Raw genomic sequence first — 20,100 nt, forward strand, 5'->3', positions numbered from 1 at the left:
TGAATACATTTCTGAGTTATGTAAGCGTAAGATCATTAGAAAACATTTCTATCTTGTTTTTGTGTTTTGGTTTGTTTTCATTTCATTGCTGTAATTTAGAAACTGCCAAACTGATTTATTTTACATTTTAAATAAAATTCATTCTGACTGGAAGATAACGATGCTTCCTGAGACATTACTCTAGCCTAAAAAACTAAAAATGTTAGTCATCTCCTTGGATTTTTCCTTCTTCCCTGTTATCATTATCTTTTTCACATTATTCTTCTTTTCTAAGATCTTCATTCTGTTTTAATCCCTTTTCCAGTTCTCTTTATGTTCATAGAATTTTTAGCACTTTCCCCTCCTACTTCCTTTCCAATGCTTTTTCAAGACACTATATTTTTATATACAGTGAGACTAACTCACTTCTATCACTTCCCTTTCAACTGCAACTTCCAAGAAGAGTACAATATAGATTAAAAAAAATAATAATCCAATGATAAATGACAGAAGGAATAAAATTTAAAGGTAGCTCTACTGTAAAGTAGGGCAAATGAAATACAGGAATGCTACACCTACAATATGAGTACACTGAATAAAAACATTTTAATAAAATCTTCAATACCCCTTTTCACTTTTAATTTATGTTGTTTCTGGTGGGGGGAAAGGAGTGCGGGAAGGAAAGTGTTATGTCCGGACTGCTTTTTGCTTTCAATCTTTTTACTGCTTGAATATTTTGACCTTTAAGTCAATCACATTACAATCAAAGAACATAGTGTACAACATGCTTTATTATAATTGTATATTGTACATATTATTATTCTACTGTATATCATCTTATAACAAACAAACCAAAACTGACATCTGTATTTAAAAAAAATGAGTCAACTCTTTTTAAACCCTGACAAAAAAGCACATACCCCTGTAGTTTATTAATATTGTCGCAAGTGTTGCAATTCTCTTCCAAAGGTTTTTTTTTTTTTTTTGCTATTTTAAATTGTTCTCTCTATGGAAGAGTTAATTAACAAATAAAGGTAATAAATAAAGATGGCACTTTTTGTGAGTTTTGCAATAAATACATCTCTGCACAGTGTGAGTTATAGCTGCATGTGACAAAATCCACTGGTCTGCACCATCTGTTATTATGCAGTAATTTCCTGCGTGACAACCTCTCCACGTAAAGAGAGTTCAAAAGATGCTTTTTTTTTTTAAATTTTAAAAGCTGCAATGTGTCAAGCAAGAGGTATCTGATGGCTTGATGACTGGATTTGTAAAAATGTGAAGACACCAAGAGAGACACAAGAAAGCATTCAAAGGGCCCAACAGAGACACACTAGAGCATTCAAAGGGCTAGTCAGGCAAAGAACCTGAGAATGCATCTGACAGGACAGAGACTAGCTCAAGAGAGTGCACATCAGTGGGTCCAGAAGACCAGAAAGAATAAAAGATCAACTGAAGATTTTTTCTCCTTAAAGATATTTTCTATTTCAAACATGAATTAATTCAGGGAGGTCCTATGGCCTGTGTTGTACAGGAGCTGAGGCTAGATGATCACAACAGTCCCTTCTGGCCTTGGAATCTATGAATCTGTAAGGAGTCTGGAGACATCTAAGTGAAAGCACTCTGAAATTGGGAGAGAGAAAGAAAACGTGATCAGCCCTTCTGCAAATCAGATCCCAGGGAATCAAGTTGGACACCCAGAAAAAGTGGAACACACAATCAGTGACCACCTGTGTAAAGTTTTGTTTAAGTGACTGCCTAACATCACATAAGAACTCTGTGGCAGAGGTAGGGACAGAAACCAATTCTCCAGCGCAACATTCAACTGACGTCCTTTCATTTACTGCAGTCCCCTGCCTCATTGACTACACAACTTTCAAATTCTGTAGTAAATGAAACAAGGGTCCTACACGCAGCAGCCTCCTTCACCACACACCCTTCGTTCATCCTCAGAGCACTGTACATTCTGTGCACTGAATGTGGCAGGGATCCTATAGAAAAAAATAGCATGAGATCCAGTAATTAAAGATTGTCTCATAATGCAGATGCACAAGGAAGCTAAATTAAAGTTGCACAGGCAAACTGAATTCTGGCATTTCCTAAATTTTGAGAGTTTGAGTTGCAACCTTAATGTTCTTTTAACATAGGTTTGTGTATGTATGATGTACAATCATCCATACACATGTACACACACCTTGTATATAATCACAGAATATTTTCCTTCTAGCTCTCCATTCTAAATGCTGACAAGAGCCAGTCTTGCTTAGTTTATGAGATCTGACATAATCACAACTTATGGCAGTACGGCTTCAGGATTTTTTTATATGTTGTTTAATTCATTTGAAGCCCTGGAAATATTGGGAACACACAGAACAAAGCAGAGCATCAAATCTAGACCATTGGGCCAAATATAGACATAGAAAGTCTTTCAAAGTAAAATGACATTATTATATAATTTAACATAATTATACAATTTTATCTTTCATTAGTGGAAAATATAATTTGTATTTGGCAGACTGAAAAAATAGACAGATACCTGGGTCTGACCGGAGCTTCCCCAGAATAAATCCCAAAGTATTTCCACTCACATGAGTGGATGTACTCCATAATTATGCTAGGGTAGTTGAGATCAGACTCTGCCTCCAGTACTTTAGAATGTATGTGAACTTGCTGAGTAACATCTTTTAAGTCATCTTGTCCCTCTGTACTGAATATCACATTCTCTTTTGTTCCCTCCCTACTCCTCCCAAATGCTAAGTCTTCTGGAACTTCTCACAGTTATGAGAATGGCCAGCTATTGTATCCATAATGTAAACCATTAGTCTACGCCGCTGTGTAGAAAAACAGTAAAAGCTAGATTTCTCCCTTTCCCTGGTACAGCTACACTAGGGCTAACCAGATCTTGGGCTTAGATCTTCAGCAAAGCAAGGCCACTGCACTGCTGCTGCTGCTGCTGCTCCCCCTTGTGAGCAAGCAGGAGTTCCTTGCAGCTTGTAGCTGACTAATGCAGCAAACTTCCCTCCCTCCAGCAGAAAAAAGAGAAAAGCTGGAGGAACTGTGCCTTAGAGGCATCCTGCTAGGGTAGCTTACACACTGCTCCTTATACAAGGGTGTGCCTAAGGGCACAATCTAACCGTAAGGAAACCAAATGCATAGTCAGCACGAATCATAAAAATACATACTAGCCCTAAGCCAAATGCATACTCAGTATTATTTACAATTTAGTTATTTCAACATCAAATCTATTTCAAACGTAGCCTTCGGTGTTTAATTTCGTAATGAAAGAGTTACCAGGGCTCAAGCAATTTCTTTATATTCATAACTGATGCAGCCAGAGGTGCCAGAGCTATGAACTGCCAAATCTAGAGATGATGGAGCTCAGTCCTGGCAAGCTCTGGTACAAATTAAGCACCGGTAGCCTTCATATCTTTACAAACTTTCCCTCCTTTTGGTACATAGGAGTGCCTTCCAACCACAAGTTATTATGCCTGATGCGGGAATTCCTGGGTGAAATTCTATGACCTTGGCTAATCAGGAGGTCAGACTAGATCACAATGGTTCCTTATGAGTTGCCCGCTCATATCCATACCTATTGTTCAACAGATCCACCCTACCATGATAGTACAAGAGAGCAGGCACAAAATAGCCAACCAGTTGTGTTTAGCTTTAAATCAATAAATTTACATGGGCATCCAATACCAAATCAGATTAATAAAAGTGAACAACACTCATGTCTCGAAATGCATGCCATCTCTTTGGAATCTGCATTAGAGGCAGAAGCAGGTGTCTATCTGTCCTTGAGGCTGTACCACGTTAGTTACAAAGAGTACAGAGAGTATCCCAGTTGGGAGCGCCATCTCCTCTTTACTGCATGCAAAGCTATTCCCGCACATTCAAATTCTGAATGAGAAGGTTTGCCTAGGATCAGTTAAAGCAAACATACCAAGTAATAGGAATGGAGCAAAGATGGCCACTGTGTCCACACTGCACACTAAAATGGAAACAGTCTGAGTGCTACCTGCCAATGGTGAGCACCTCACAAGGGGTGACACCTGACACTGCTGCTCACAATGTTGCTGCCAGCTAGGAACAGGCTCTATATCATAGAGAAGGTCCAAGGCAGCCAATACTTATGTGGCCCGGCAATGGGTCAGAACCTCGTTAATGCAGTAACTTGCACTCTATGAATAAGAAAGAGCAGGAGAGAAACAAAGCCATTCCACCTTGTACGCAACGATACATACACTTCCATTGCCAAGATAGAGCGTGCATCATCTCTGCAGGAGTGATGACCAAGCCTTTACTAGTTATTCAATCTTGAAAATCTCAAAAGGAGTTTTATGCAGTCTGCCCCCATTTGTAGATGAATGACCAGCAACATTCCTGGCATGCCAGGCCCATCAGTTCCCATAGCACATCTCTCATATGGAAGGCCCAGAAAAAAATGTAATGGAAAATGCAGTCAGAATAAGGAAACACTCCATGCATGAGATGTCTGTCTTCCATGGGGTGTTCAGGAATTCTCTTAGCAGTGCAAGAGACAGGGTGAAACTCATAACTCCGGCGAGATGTAAATTATCTCAGGCCCCTGGGTTTAGGCAGTAAAGTGGAAATTACATGGCAACATTAAGTGAATAGAAAATCCTTAAATAATGTTTAGTTCTATTAAAAATGCACCATGAAGTGTGAATAGGAGAGGAAGGGAGAAGGTAGGATCTTGCTAGAGGAGGCAACTGGTCCACATTTCACAGGAGAAGAGCCCTTCCTCCAGTGGACCTTAGACATTCTTTAGTTCAGGCATCTTTCCCAATTACAGACCTCATTCAGAGGAGTCGGGGTCTCCTCTTGTGGACCTTGTAAGTTATGTTGGAATTGGAACTGGTCTTGCACACCTTAAGGTGTCCACAGGAAGGAAGACTATGACCAGCCAGGGGCTTTGGAAGGGGTGAATTTTGAATGGCTCTGAATACTAGAGTTTATGACAGGGAACAATGGTAGGTCTCAATGAGAGCTTTGTGTACATAACGCTATAACAAAAAACTAAACTTTCATTTATTATGTTCTACTTTGCACTATTAATGTAAGATTAAACTTAAAAAATTCCAAACACATCACATTTAGATTATGCTTAAGTAGTTTTTTAACATGTATTTCCACAATTTAATGTTAGCTCTTAGCTAATATACACCAAAGGAAGTGAGTCACTCTTGGTGATATTGACAATGCTAACAGCATAGCAGTCCCAGAGTGCTACATTAAATCAATATCAAGGAAACAGTAGTCAGATGACATCAACTATGTAAGAAAGTAATTTAGTGGTTGATTGTAAAGGATGTTAACAAATATGCTTTGGTAGCAATGATATTTATGAGATATACAAGGGATTTTTTTTCTGTTGACATTAGCCTCATATTTTCTCCCTCTATATTCCAAAAGATGATTGCAAGTTGTGGCAAAATGCATTTCTAGTCATATGTTCTTTTAGTTTCTACAATCTATTTATGCATCTGTTCAAAAAGCAGTATATACTTTTTGGTTTATAACGATAGTGGTAGTCAGTTGTGTTGCAGCTCAGAAGGAATAATATAAAACCAGCTGGAATCAGTGGGTTCCAGTGATCATTTCTCTAAATGAGGATGACAAAAAGAAAAAAAAAAAAAAAGAAAGAAAAAATGAACCAGTCTGAACATTGCCAAATTGAGTATTAATGATATTTTAAACATAAAGCTAGAAACCCAAATTGTTGATGGTTTCCAATACTGTAATTAGAACATAACCATTCACATAATTTGTGGCATCAGATAAATTTGTACACTGTAAATATGATGCTAATTTGTCACAACAGAATAACATTTCCACCCCCTGTCAACACACTGTAATTGTCAGCCTATATGGAGCAGACTATGGATATTAGCTGATCTGAAAAGATTTTCCACAATAAAAAAATCACATACTTTTATTATAAGTAAGATATTGCAAGATACATTTTATTTTTACTTCATCAAACAAAAAGCGGATTTAAAAAAGTGAACTTTTACATTTCCACTTTCTTTTATTTTGTACCTTTAAATATAGTGATCATATACATAAAACAACATTTATATTGATCAGATCTGTATGAATGAAAAATTCCTAGCAATAAAACAACCTAAGGGGATCCAATCTTAAAAATACTCATATAGTCTTTATGCAAATAGTACCATTAATTTCTAAGGGAATACACTTGTGAATAAGTACTACTCACCTGAGTAAGGATTTGCAGGAAAGGGTTCTAGACATTGCAGAGGTCATCTTTAGCCCCACAGCCACATCCAGCTTTGTGAGTATTTTTTAAAAAATATGGATTATTATTATTTCTATAAAGCCAAAAGTTTGCTGGTTCATCACTATGCAATATGACAAGTTCCCTGCTTTGAAATGAGCATACATTTTCAACAGAAAAATACCAATGACAGAAGGTGGACAGGGTCAACATAAAAACAATGAATGAGCCATTATGATAGGCACACCTTGTTCATTCCACTTTTTAAAAAACATCTGTTTCTTTGAAAGGGAGGACTAAGGTTTATGGGCTTATGGAATTAATGAATTCCAAGAAGGGATTTGAAGGAAAAAGGTGTGGATGTGTGGCAGAGCTGCTAAGGAAAAGAATGTGTTCAGTGTGGTTGTAGTCATGTCGGTTCCAGGATATTAGAGTGACAAGGTGGATGAGGTAATAACCTTTACTGGACCAACAATCTTGTCTCTCACCAATACAAGTTGGTCCAGTAAAAGATATTACCTTACCCACCATATCTCAGGAAAAGAATGGCAGGCATGGGGAACAGAGTTTGAGTTTGATGTGGAAGGCAAGAAGCAGCTAGCAAAGTGATTTGAACTAGAGGGGTCAACATGGTATAGGGACAAGCAAGGTACATTTTTGCAGCCATGTTCTAGATGTATTTGGAAGGGCAGAATGAGTCAAGTAATGGAGGTCAGAGTAGAAGATGAAGGGTAGAGCCTCAAGGGACACAGATGGAGAGGAAGATCAAGAAGGAGGAGTCACCAGAGCAGACACTGAAGGAACATTTACAATAGTACAGTGAGAACCAAGAAAGCAGAAAGTCTTTGAAGCTTGGAAAGGAAAATATCTCTAGTGGGAGCAGAGAGATTAAGTAAGGTGAGAATGAAAAGGAGGCTTTGTGTCCAAATTTGCAACCACAAAGTTGGAAGGCAAGGGAACCTGTGTGAAAATGTGCAAGACTTGAAGGGTACATCAACTGAATAGTAAAAAGGCAGGGGCATGGTTATGCCTTTGCTTGTTAATTCCCCAAGAACGGTCACTGGTGACTTTAGGAAGGGTGTCTTCTATGCTGTGCAAGGAGTGGAAGTAGAGTGGATAACTGCATGGAAGAGTCCACAGGTAAAAGGAAGTTCATTCAATCTGTTTAATGTATTTGCTTTGTCAATCAATAGCTATCTATAGCTCTCATTCCCATGGCATCTGAATGCCTTAAAATATTACTTAGATTCAGTTTTGCGATCTATATATACACCAGGGTTTTCCCTTCTTTCCACCTTTCCAAGGGCAGATAATATTCATATACTTTATAAAGTGCCTCAAGTACATCTGGAGCTCCCAGAATTTGAGCCTACATAAATGATAATAAAAAAGGCTTCTGCAATTTGGTTGAATTCTCCCTGAATCAGTTGGCGAAATGCGAAGATAGCATGCATGGGAAATGCACCATTCATTAGCTGGTTTCTCTGTGGAGGTGGGGTCTTAGCTTGCACATCTGTTGGCTTCACAAGTAATTTTAGCTATTTATGTACAGATGAATATATCTTTGCAGAGCAGGAGAAATGTACAATTCCCTTATCTGGAGTGAATTTCCCATTTGAGTGAATAAATTCAATAGAGGCCCTTGGTAAATGTGTAATTCTTTAAGATTCTGTTTCTGCACCATATGTTAGGCAACTCTTCAATGCATAGAAAGCTGTGCAATATGTTTCTATACCCTGCCAGTCTATTCTGACAAATATTAGGGTGTACAGAAGCTTGTTTGGCTTTGGTAATTCCCTCCATCTCCACAATTAATCTTCCTTACTCAAATGGGCCAAAATCTCACCTGTGGTAGCTAAGGCTATTGGTTAAAATTAATCCAAGAGCAATTACATAGTCAGGAGCATTGGCAGTGTAAAATGCAACTTTAACAGGAATAAGTTAGAAACATCTTTTTAGGATAGTGGTTCTGCATATAGTACTATTGTAATATTCACTAACAGGGAACAGAGTTTAGGAGACTGCATTCCCCTTTAATTATAAGCATGGTTCTTTGTGACTGATAGCCTTTATATTACTATGTGAGATTCTTGCCTTTAACATTCATGCTTCAGATATATAGAGTACATGGTTCTCTTTCATAAGGACATAGATGAACATACATTTGTATATGTAGTGTACATAGTATTGTTTGTGCTTTCTCTTCAGTGTGAAATTGCGCCCATAGAAAAAGTAATGCCACATTACTTTTTATTTACCAAAAAGTTAAGGAAGACACAAATTTCATAGGAACGTTAGCTTGCAATTAAGGTTGGGCATCAGTAAGCATCATGGAAAAAACTGTGTCAAATGACCAAACCAACACTATCTTTGCGTCCTTTCCTTGAGGAACAAAGCAGTTCAAAGACTATGAACTCTTACCCACCTAAGCAGTTCCCCCAGTGTACTGGCCACAGTCAATGTAAGGTACAGTCATTTATCTGTCTTGTTGACCCAAATCCTGTGAAGTGCAGAGCACCTCCTGGAAGGTATTGTGTGTCCTCAAGTGAGGTCCTCAAGGGACTCTGTGTGATGAAAAAGACTTTCAGCCAACCCCCTACAATCTGACAGTCCTGTAATTCTCATTGGATTATTTTGAGTATTGTCTATAGAATTATATAGTTAGATCACCAGTTGTATAGCACTGTGTACTTACAACTCTGTTTTAGTCACATTAATGTTTCTCTTTACATTGGATAAGATACAGCAATATCTACCTTTGAGACCCCTCCCTCTATATGAGAACCCTAGTTACCCTACAAATTTCCTTTATATGAACTTGTTCATTTGGACCAACATAATGACATCTTCCATATAAGGGAAAAGGAGAAGGTGTCAGATCTGATTCTTCACTAGCCCAATGGTGCTGTCAAAACTTGGAATTTAAGCTCTTGAGATTAGTGCTAAAATCCTACAGCTCCAGAATCAGGGCTTAGGCTCTGCAGCCATTAAACTTTATAATAATTTGAAAGCACAATGGTCAAAATCATAGAACTCTGACTTCAGCTGAACATAGCCTTTAATTATGTGGGCTTATCATATCTACATTAAAAATACAATAATTTAAAATTACAGTTAAACTTTATCTTGGATATTTCCCCCTATAAAGTTAACTGATAAATCAGTTTATAAATTAGCATGGCGTTTGAAACCTCTGAAAGATGGTATTCATGAGGCAACTACTTAGCCTCTGTGTACAGAATATTACTGTGTCATGCAAAAGTGATCAAAGAAAACTCTGATATGTCTAGATCAATGCTTGAAATTCCAGGCTGTGGTAAATAGTCTGTCTGAGAGGAAGCATAGCACAGGAAAACAATTTAGTTTAGGCACATTTGTCTACAGGCACATTCGTTTACATTTATTTTTTGTTAAAAGTCTGATCTGAGTGTGTTTTTATACAAGTTTCTTTTTAAATAAACAACCTTTATTAATAGTTGGGTTTGAAAATGTACAAACATTTCTTCTGAAGAAAAGCGATCCATACTCCTTTGATAATTGGAGCATTTTTTTAAACAGGAGATGCCACAATAAGGGTTTTATTTAAAATTTTTTGATGAGCATTTACAGAAGCTTTTTTGACAATCTTTAGCTTAGGGAAAAAATGACAATTTTAAAGCTAAAAGTTTAAAACTGCAGTCATCTGCTAGCTAATGTGTATATAGAAAACACATAAACCAAGTCTCTCTGCTGATGGATTCAGGTGTGCTGTATGGTACCTTTGTTTGGACTATGCCTGGGGTGACTGGATGAATTCTGAATAAGCACTGTGGTTTAATTCCAATTAAGTCAAGGTAACTGAAGATTTTGAAAAAAAGTATTTCAAATAATTATCAATCAGAGGAAATCATCTGAACTTTCCCTCAGTAAATTTATTTTGACCAAGTTTTGCATACATCGGACTACTCTTAAATCTGAGATGTCGATCAGGAAAAATATGTACTTCTATTTTACAGATTAATTTACATGATTATTATCTCTTTATTTTATCAGCTGAATGAAGTAAGGGATGATCCAAAATGCCATCAGTGTAAACTTGGTCTTTGAATTATTGATTCTTCAGAATGTGGTGTCAAGCGTTCTTCTATGCTGCACCAGGATCTAACTTAGAAATAGAAAAGAAAAAGCTATATATCATAAAGGAACAAAATGAAGTTACTCTGGATTTATATTGGTGTAAATGAAAGCTGAATTTGGGTTATTGCATCCAAACAAGTGTCTTGTTTCAATAATATACATGATTATCTCTTAAATCTCTGTAAAGTATTTATTGTCATCAATATAGAATTCACTTTCACACACTAATATTTACTTACGTACCACTAAATTCTTAGATGGTGGCATTCATGGTGACATTACTGGATACAAAAGGGGAAAATAGCAGGAGAGAAGGAGATCAGCCATAACATTTTCAGTTTGTAGAACATTCTTTGTTTTTGATGTCTTTAGATGTATGTATCTGGGCCACGAGTTACAGAAATAGGGATCTAATGTTAAGGAGCCTAAAAACATATTTAAGTGCCTGAATAAGTGGTCTGATTTACAAAATGCTGATTACCCAGTAGATCCCATTGAATTCAGTTATTTCAGGGGAAGCAGGACTGAGTCCATACCTATTATTAATGCTCTACATTCAGCTGCAAAACTAATCCCCTTCTTGTAGATTGCACTCAGTCTTAATCACTATCACCATCTACAAAATAACAATCATCATTTAACATTGTCCTATTATGTGCTGTTAACGTATAAGAAAATTCTTGTCTTTATCCTTCTCACTCTTCTGTTGAAGGAGTAAATCACAATAAAATAAGGCTTATTTGCATGAATAAGCTTCATTTGAAACCTGTAACCCTTGGCATTAGTTTCTTCTTTGTAATACTCAATGTTTCTGTAGTTAATTTAACATAGACTGTAACCAAAACATTGTGGCTATTGGAATTTTGTACTGGTGGTTTATTCTTCATAATTTTTATTATATATTTCTTATATACATCAACATATAAACCCTCAGTACACAGGAGAAAGGGTATAAGAAAAATAGGACAAAGAAAAGGTGCCAGAAGGCACATAATACTTAGAAATGCTTCTCTCTGACTCAAGTTAAAACATAAACCACATCCAATACTTGCATCACACAAGGCGTGCTGGCATTCGGCCTGGCCCTCTTACCATGATGAGTCTTTCCCAAGAATGAAGTGTCCTTGAATAATTGGAATTATAAAATATTGCTTGATATATTTAAATTCAAAATGGAACCTTAACTTTACACAAATGTATTATCTGCAGGTGAATTAGTGAAAGAATGTCTTTCAGACACTGTGGCCTATGAGAGACCAAGGTATATACAGAGTGTGGGAGAGAGAAATCCACAGATACTCAAGCTAAGTGAAACCTGGCAAACAATTTATAGTGGCTGATATGCCACATTGTGGAGAGGGTCAGCCTCCTAAGTCACTGTGGAACTCTGATCACATCTGTTCTACTGATTAGTGTTCCTATTTTATTTCATTATGTACAGTATACATTTCTCGTGTGCCCATCCCTATCGTATCTGATGGCTTGCCTAATATAGATAACTTGAGATTCACATTTCACAGGAAGGAGCCATGACATTTTTAATCTACCATAAGGAATTGCAATTACAATTCTTTAAGGTGCTATACACTGAATATGTGACATTGCCTAGAATGGCTAAAATGGCATCTGTAATTCATAAATGACACCATTGAGAAAATGATGGAAGCTGAAGTGTAGACACTGCTCAGGCATCATCATAACCATTATAATGTCAACTCTGCTCAAGATTAGAAGACATGTTGGCAAAAATGTTTGAACCCACTTGATTCCTGTCCATGTTACAGCTTCTGCTGTTGCAACTAGGTATGGATCTGAACAGATAGTGAAGTATGGTTCCCATAGATGCAGCCTTCCTGACTAATAACACCAAATCAAAAGATGTACATGCAGACAAGCGACAGTCCTTTTTTTTGCATACAAAAACTTCACATTTCTTTAAATACATTTTAATATGCTTGATACTACCAGTAATTGAAAAAGAACATCTAATTATTTTGATTAATTATAAAGAAATTATGGCCCCAAAGAAGTCAGAAGGCATTGTCCCTTTGATTTCATTGGGACTGCATCCTAAATATGTACATCTCTTGCTTTATAAAGTGTTAAATACCATTGGTCTTTAGAACATGTTGAATCAATTGACAGCATTCATACATAATATTATTACTGACCATCAGTAATTGTCATTAACTTTATATATAAAATATAATTTGTTTAGTCACAAAATTCACACTTGTCCTGTTTCCTGAATCAGGTCTCAACTAACCTCACAACAAATGTGGTCACAACTCCTATTGACTTCAATGGATGCAGAATCGGGTCTCCAAGCAAATCTCTCTTACAGACACCTCAGCTAAAGTGCCTCTGTTCTTTTGTCAAGAAATAGTTGTCTTGGTACCTGTCCCTCTTGAGCTCTGTCTCCAATCTAACTGCTTAAAATACAGTTTCCTCTTCCTGCCCAAGCCCTGAGCTATTAACTTGGAAAAAACAAACTAGTTCAAAATGCCTCACCTGGAACCATACGACCTTGAAAGTTGAGTCTAGGTATCAATCCTTCTGTGTGCAGCTGCTTTACAACACGAAGGGAACATCGGTGGTTTAACTTCCAGCTAAAGGAGAGTGCTTATGCATTTCCTTACTGAAGATCTGGGTGTTTATACATCACTGCCCCCTAATGTGCAAACCAGTACTACCTAACATCCAAGTTTTTTAGTTGTTGCTTTTTCAGATCTATGATAAATAACATAACGTAGGTGATGGAAGAAGCATAAGTAGGTAGCAAACAGTACAAACCTTAGTTTATAGCCCTTACCCCAACTTGATAAATATACAAATCAATGAGAGACAATTCTCGGGATATCCAGGACTGAGGGTCACCTTATTATCCCTGCCACTAGTGAAAGAGAGTCTTGCTTATGTTCAACTGGGTGTCAGTTCCCTATCACATGTCAGCCAGTCAAGCACTCTCCTCTGAGCTCAGCCAGCCTTTACTTTGCCTTGCAAGTTAACAATAGGTGCACCCCAGTTCCTAATACCTTTGTTGTGCCAATGCCTTTATCTACTGAATACTCACAGAAGTAACAAATCTGCTGTCTCTGAAGGAACTGTGTACACACCCACTTGTGAGATTCAGCTCAGGACCGGCTCTTTGCTTAATTCCACAGCACTGAGGTATATTTATACTGAAAACAAGAATAAGTTTCTTATCAAAGACTCAAGATTCAAGTGATTGTGAGTAAGACTATTGGCAACAAATGGTTACATATAAACCAAAATCATAACATGCTTTCTACAGGCTAACCTTAACTAACAGGTTAACCTCCTGTCTAAAGCAGTTTATCTCACACAATGTCCTCTGAAGCATTTTCAGCCAAGGTTTGATGAGATCCCATTTTCATGAATGGAAGTGTGCTGTCCATTTACCCCCTCATTCTGCACCTAGGAAGTATCTTCTTTGCCTTCTACATATACTCCCAAAGTTCATTGTCTGTATTCAGAGACAGGATAACCCCAGGTGACTTTTTACTTGTGTGTGTCTTCCCTGTTGACCCTACATCTCTTCATTATTGTTTGACTTCTTATGTAAATGGCCATCCATTGTGTTAGCTGACAATGCTTAATTTACATCCCAATAGAGAGAGAAACATTTCTTGCTTCTGGTCTGGAGAAAATCCAGTTTTTCATCTCTGCGAGTGACTAATGTCTTGTTACCGACTTTTAAAATATATTTTCAGCATTTATATATAACTTTACATAGTAACCGTAAATACAATTTCACAACAATATTAAAGACCAGCGTGACCATGGCTTTCATTTGAGAACTCACATGAGATTCTTCAGTGAACCCGAATGTCTGTAGCAGAATCAAGGTGTAAGGTAATTCCCCAATGAGAGCCAGTGATTACTTATCCCTCAGTCTGAGATGATTCACCCCTCAGGTGTGCTGCAGCAGCCAATCCATGAGCCAGGGTTTAGTCAGATGACACCCAGGGGCAGGTATTTAATCCCACAGGAAGAGCAACAGGCCAATCTGTGCAATGTTACCACTCATTTGGGAACTCTCCCTTTGCCTCATGGTGGTATAGACTGCCTGGGCTGCAAGCCTGCCCCTGCTCCTGTCTCAAGTCTCCAGCTTGCTACTTCTCCTATTCCCGTGTCATGTATCCAGCTTCCTCCAGCTCCAGCTCCTATTCCTGTCTCAGGCTTCCAGCTGGTCTTGCCAGCCGGTCTTGCACCAGCATCACCTGCACCTGCCTGAAGTAGCTCCACCCTTGCCTTGGTGATTTGCCCAGTGACCCCCCTGACACAAGCTATTTCTGTAACCCAGTTTGGTAGTAAAGGGTTCTTGAGTGTCATACTCTGCCCTCCAGAGAAAGAGAGAGAGTTTGGATCTTAATGCATAGATGATTTTTCAACAAATAATTGTAAATGCACAGTAAATATTGAAGTTAATTTAATGTCATAACATTCATGATAAACAGAGGTTGTGGTATCACCAGGAAATGCTACAGAGGGAGGAGAAGCAGAAAATTAATTCCAGCATGCCTAATGAACCAAAGAAGCTTAGAAGGAATCCCCACCCCATCCCACGCATTTTATTCAGTCAGAATAAGAATAACAAAGGACACAATTATGATTACCAGGAATGTTGGTTGTGTTTTGTATGCTTGTTTATTGTTGTGTGTGTTACTAATACAAAAATTAACCATTGTATTTTAAGATTTTGGATGGGATTTCATTTTTTTGGGGTAAAATTAATGCCTCCCATCACAAAGCCTGAGTAATCTCTCTGCACAAAGCCTTTTCCAGCTTGTCCATTATTTTGACCATCACCTTCTAGAGCACTGGAAAAGTGATTACTGTAAATGTATCTCACTCCACCGCAGTCTTCCAGGGGAACCTTTGTGAAATATTGCTGCGTTCTGAGAGCTCGCAAAGAGATCCAGCTCTCTAATTGCCCACCAGGAACACAATTAAAGTGAACCTCTGGGTTGTGGGAGGCTTCTTCACAGAAGTGACTATCCTAACCATAAGTGGAGCTAGTGCAGGAGGCCTGCTATCTACCTAGTGAAATCTGGCCAAGTAGTCTGGGACAGCTTCTCCAGTTAGATACTTGTTATGTTGCAGTCAATAAACATCCCTTGATGCACCTTTAGTAAAAAATGGCCCTAAGAAAAGGAGGACACTCAGATCAGAGCTACTAGAAATTCCAATACTCTTGCTAAGTATCTCTGGATGATGGTGGGAATAGGCATCTCTTCCTGATATATTTGTTAGACTTCTCTCTGAAGTAAGGTACATTTGGGGTTTGAGCTGTGTGATCCACTTTGAATACCAGAAAATGTAGAGTGTGAGAGGTGGTTAAATTAGATTTTCACCAGAAGCCCTATCTTGCACAAAGCAAGTGCATTTTGGCTATAATTTGTAGGTTTAGGAATTTAACTGACTGTCCTGCAATCAAGATATCATCCACATAAACGAACATTTTTACTCTTAGAAGCCATAGAGGGAATGAATTACTGTTGTAAAAACCCTTGAGGTAATGCACAGATCAAAACCCATTACCCTCCACAGATACAAAACTCCTTTCTAGAACAACTCTTGCTATTCTTTTGTAAATCAGATGCATAAGGATGATGAGAAATTTTTTCATTAAGGGATTTTTTCCCCCTACAAAAATAGACCAGAATTATAAATATATAGGTAGTCACAGCAATAAAGTTCTGTTCCAATGACAATGGAAAGTTAATATTAAAGAATTTTTGCGTATGTCAATCAGCATCATCTTGTGGAGATAGAAAATAAAAAGAAACATTGCAAATAAACCAGGTAATTCTGGATTATCTTTATTAATGAAGTAGAAAGTCTGGTACCTCCAGAGCCCTGAAGTGTTTGTACTGTGATTGTCACACTTAATCTTCAGAAAGATAATTTCTCCTTTCCTCATGATTATTCTGTTGTGTATACAATCCCAGTTATCTAACTTTCCACTCATCAGACAATAAATATCCCAGTTGGATTTTTTGTTGCAAATCAGAAATTTCCTTTTATTCCCATGGTAGACTGTGATTATAAATCTTTAAGACATGAATAGTGCCAGGGATTGTCAGCAATGTTGTCTTCATGTGGCTATGCTACAAATGGAAGCTGGTGTTGCTGTGCAATAGCTGACAGTTCACAGCATGCTCCAACCTGTGTCCTAAAAGCCCTTGAGTCTGTCTATATGGAAATATTTGTTAGGCATTAATTTGTTGTGGGAATTAGAAGGTAATCCTCAGTGGACCTAGACGAAGCAGAAATGGAGTTTATTCTGCCTCCTTCTCCACCCTCCTCAAGATGTATACACAGCTCATGCTACCTCTAAGTCTTTGGGCTCTCAGCCTTCTATGATTTCCTTCTCCAGAGCCAGAGAATTATCATTATCTAAATTTCTAAAATCTTGTTACTGCTATCTGGGGTTATGTCATGAAAGCTGCAGCATGCTTGTGAAGAGATGTACATCACCATTAGCCCACTACACCAGGGCTTCAGGATCTGCTAGCTTCTGGTGGAGCCTAAGATGTTGCTTTTACTTATAAAATCCCTGAGTGTCTTGGAACCTGCTTACATGTAAGATCTCCTCTAACCCCATGTGATAATGGCACAGATGTGATCTTGGAGATGTCTGAGTGAGAGCCCCTTCTGTTAAGACAGGGCACGTAGTTCTCTCTGAGGCCCTCTCATCTCATTGGAATTTACTTCACACATTGGTGCAAAATCGCTCAAATCTGTTGACCTTCAAGGCACTCTGCAAAGACTGTTCCTTCTCCAAGTTGGTGGGAAGTGGGAAGGGGGAGATGTTGGTTAGTAAGATGCAGTATTTTTGTTCACTTTGTTGCTTGGTTATCACCGCTGTGGGGGTTGAAGTGAAATTGCTGGATTTATAATTAATAAAGGATTATATATAAAGCATATGGCAAGGATGCCTAGAGTTTGGGAAAAGTGCCTTTTCATATTCTGAACAAACCAACAGAAAATAAACAGATTAAATTCAACATATCTCAGAATGGAAAGGACTCTTATGCAGGACTGGAAGCAAAATGCAGCTCTAGCTCCTCTGACAGTCACTTCAAGATGATATGTAATTTAATCTTTTCCACTCTTGAATACAAGATTATGATTCCACACGGGGCTGGCATTGGTTCTGAGGCCACTAACATAAACCTTTTCACCTCCCACTGAAGTCAATAGCAGCTGCTTACAGCAAGGCTAACTTGGGGCCACAGCCAGATTCCAGACTTTTGTTAGTGACCTCAGGGTCAGACCTCTAAAGGTCTGAAAGCTTTGGAGTAACTTAATCAAACTGTTTACCTCTGCCACCAGCAGAGGAGAGTGAGTCAGACAATGTGGCCTGTGGTCAGAGCATTGGAACTCAGGAGACCTGGCTCTATTCCCAGCCTGCTGGGGACATTGAGCAAGTCACTGCACCTCTCTGTGCCTCAGTTTCACCATCTGTAAAATAAGACTAATAATGATTGCAAAGAGCTTTGAGCTCCATGAATGAAAACTGAGCTAGGTTTTGTTGTTTGTGCCTGAACTGGAGTTGTGGAACTGATGGGTCTTTTTGACATGAGGAGCCAAGGACATTTCTGTTGGACTTGGTGGTGAAACATCCCAGCGTCAGGTTTATTGATGTCACTTGTTTTCTTTACCTACTCAATGCAGGACTGTAAGCAGGATGGCTGCCTCCTCCACTCCCCCTTGTCCCCAGAGCTGACTCTGCAGATCAGCTCCTGCTTTATGGCTTGCACCCTGACCTGCTCTTGGGAAGAGCACATCTTAGTCTCTTTTTAGCTGGTCTAAATTTACAAATTCTTAGAATACATTAAATTGTATACTTTTATCCAGAGTAAAACGTTAACACAGATGTATATTAATTCCTGGAGGAAGTTATGGATGTTTCAGAGATCCCAATTCCTTTCACTTTATCCTCAATATTTTTGGTTCAGCTTTGCTTACCTATATTAATAATAAATGCAGTCATTGTAGTGTGGAAACTACTGAAATATTTCTATAAGTAGCAATATGGAAATCTTTCCCTGCAACCTTCTTAATTAATTGTAGAAGCCTACATTCACTTTGTTCATTTTCTTGTGTTTTAAAGTTGGCAGTGCCTCCATATTGTCACTGTAAATCTATTGATAACATGTTATAAAGTAAATGTTCTGAGCATGCCAGGGAAGACCATGCTACGGTATCAAAATAGATTGGCAAATCAGTTTCCATACAAGTCTATAACTATTTTGTGACAATGTCAGAATGATCTCACTGCAGCCACGTGGAGGCTTCATTACAATGGATTACTACAATGACAATGATGTAAATGTAAATTTATGGAGACTTCATTGCAGTGAAAGATTACAAAAGAAAATAATGTCACTTGACATCTATGAAAACAACATAACAAGGGCAAATCAATTTTGATGTAAATAGCAAGAATGTATTATCACAAAAATGATTTCAGAATGAGACATTTGGAACCAGTGACATTTTTCAATTGCAATGTAAGTAAAGTGGCAGTGCAGGTCTCAGGGGATCCTTACATCATGTAATTGTAACAAAAACAACCACTGAAAGTTATAGCTTTTAAAAATTATATTGGCTTCCAAGTGGTCAGAAATACTTGAACCCCAGGATGGATTATTTCCTAGTTATGAGAGATATAAATTAATGTAGGCACAAGATGCTATACTATGGTCTAATTTACTTAGAAATATGGACACCTTTGAATAAGGCTATTAGAAGGCCAGAGCAAAGAAAAGCTTATAAATCACTGGACCCTCAACAAATAGCTTGCTCCCACTTCCTAGCCAGACTGATAGGTATTGAAACAATGAGCTGCATTACAATGCCTAACTCCTAGGCACCTAGAAAAATCACAGGAACAACTGTGATCTACAAAGCCTGAAAGAGGTGCCTTAGGATATGATCCACAAAAGACCGGAGGCTAGTCAGGGATCTGCCTAAGCTAGCCAATGGAAAATGCTGACCAGAGGGGTGTATCCTAAGCCTCATCCCTCTCAGGAAGATAGGTGCCTAAATCTGGGCTGGAGGGAAGCACCCTGGACCAGAGACAGACAGTGACTGTAGGACAGTGGTTAGAGCATCCATCTGTGAGTGGGAAACCCTGGGTCCCCACCCCTTGATCCCAGTGACTCTGGTTGGCCACGACTGCACTGGGTCTTTGCACTGATGTCTCCATAGCCAGGTCCACACCTTCTGCCTTGAGGCCATGCAGAGACTCCTTTATAGTGCAGGTATTCTGGCATGGAGCCACTTGTCGTACACCTTCCTCCGCCACCTCTGAGAGCTCCAGTACGACTGGCAGCTCCTTTATCTCCATCCAAGAGATCTTCCACAAGACCTCTCTGAGCTTCCAGTCTTCTACCAGAACCTCATCTGGACATGGAGGTTGGTCTTGGCCTCTAGATCTGTTGTGGTTGCCGAGGGGGAGGACCTCCTCACAGAGCCCCTGATACACAGCCACCAACTCCATGTGCAGGTGGAGGAGGCCCCCTCGGTGTGACAGAGGATAGTCCTGGCACGAATCATCAGAATTGGAGCCCTCCTGGATTACGACGGGGAGGACCGAGGGTCTGGGTGGATCCCCAGGTGCTGGCTCAGCAAATGGGGCTCTCCACCCTTCAAAGCCCCAGCGTGTAATTCAGGAGGTGAGGGCAGCCTTGCCTCCTCCTGCTTGGGTT

General features: G+C 38.8%; 1 long non-coding RNA gene across 1 annotated transcript; it reads right to left on the reverse strand.

Annotated features, from left to right (window-relative positions):
• Window positions 1–10,057: 10,057 nt before the first annotated feature.
• Window positions 10,058–14,211, reverse strand: LOC137156789 (uncharacterized). The gene is made up of 3 exons (XR_010920892.1): window positions 14,184–14,211; window positions 13,431–13,539; window positions 10,058–10,381 (listed from the first exon to the last, which is right to left on the reverse strand). It is a non-coding gene; the product is annotated as an uncharacterized lncRNA (long non-coding RNA).
• Window positions 14,212–20,100: the final 5,889 nt, after the last annotated feature.

Source organism: Emydura macquarii, unplaced genomic scaffold, assembly GCF_026122565.2.
Source record: "Emydura macquarii macquarii isolate MOO-44397 ecotype Brisbane River unplaced genomic scaffold, CSIRO-AGI_Emac_v2 contig_1477, whole genome shotgun sequence".
In the NCBI taxonomy this organism is placed as follows: Eukaryota; Metazoa; Chordata; order Testudines; family Chelidae; genus Emydura; species Emydura macquarii.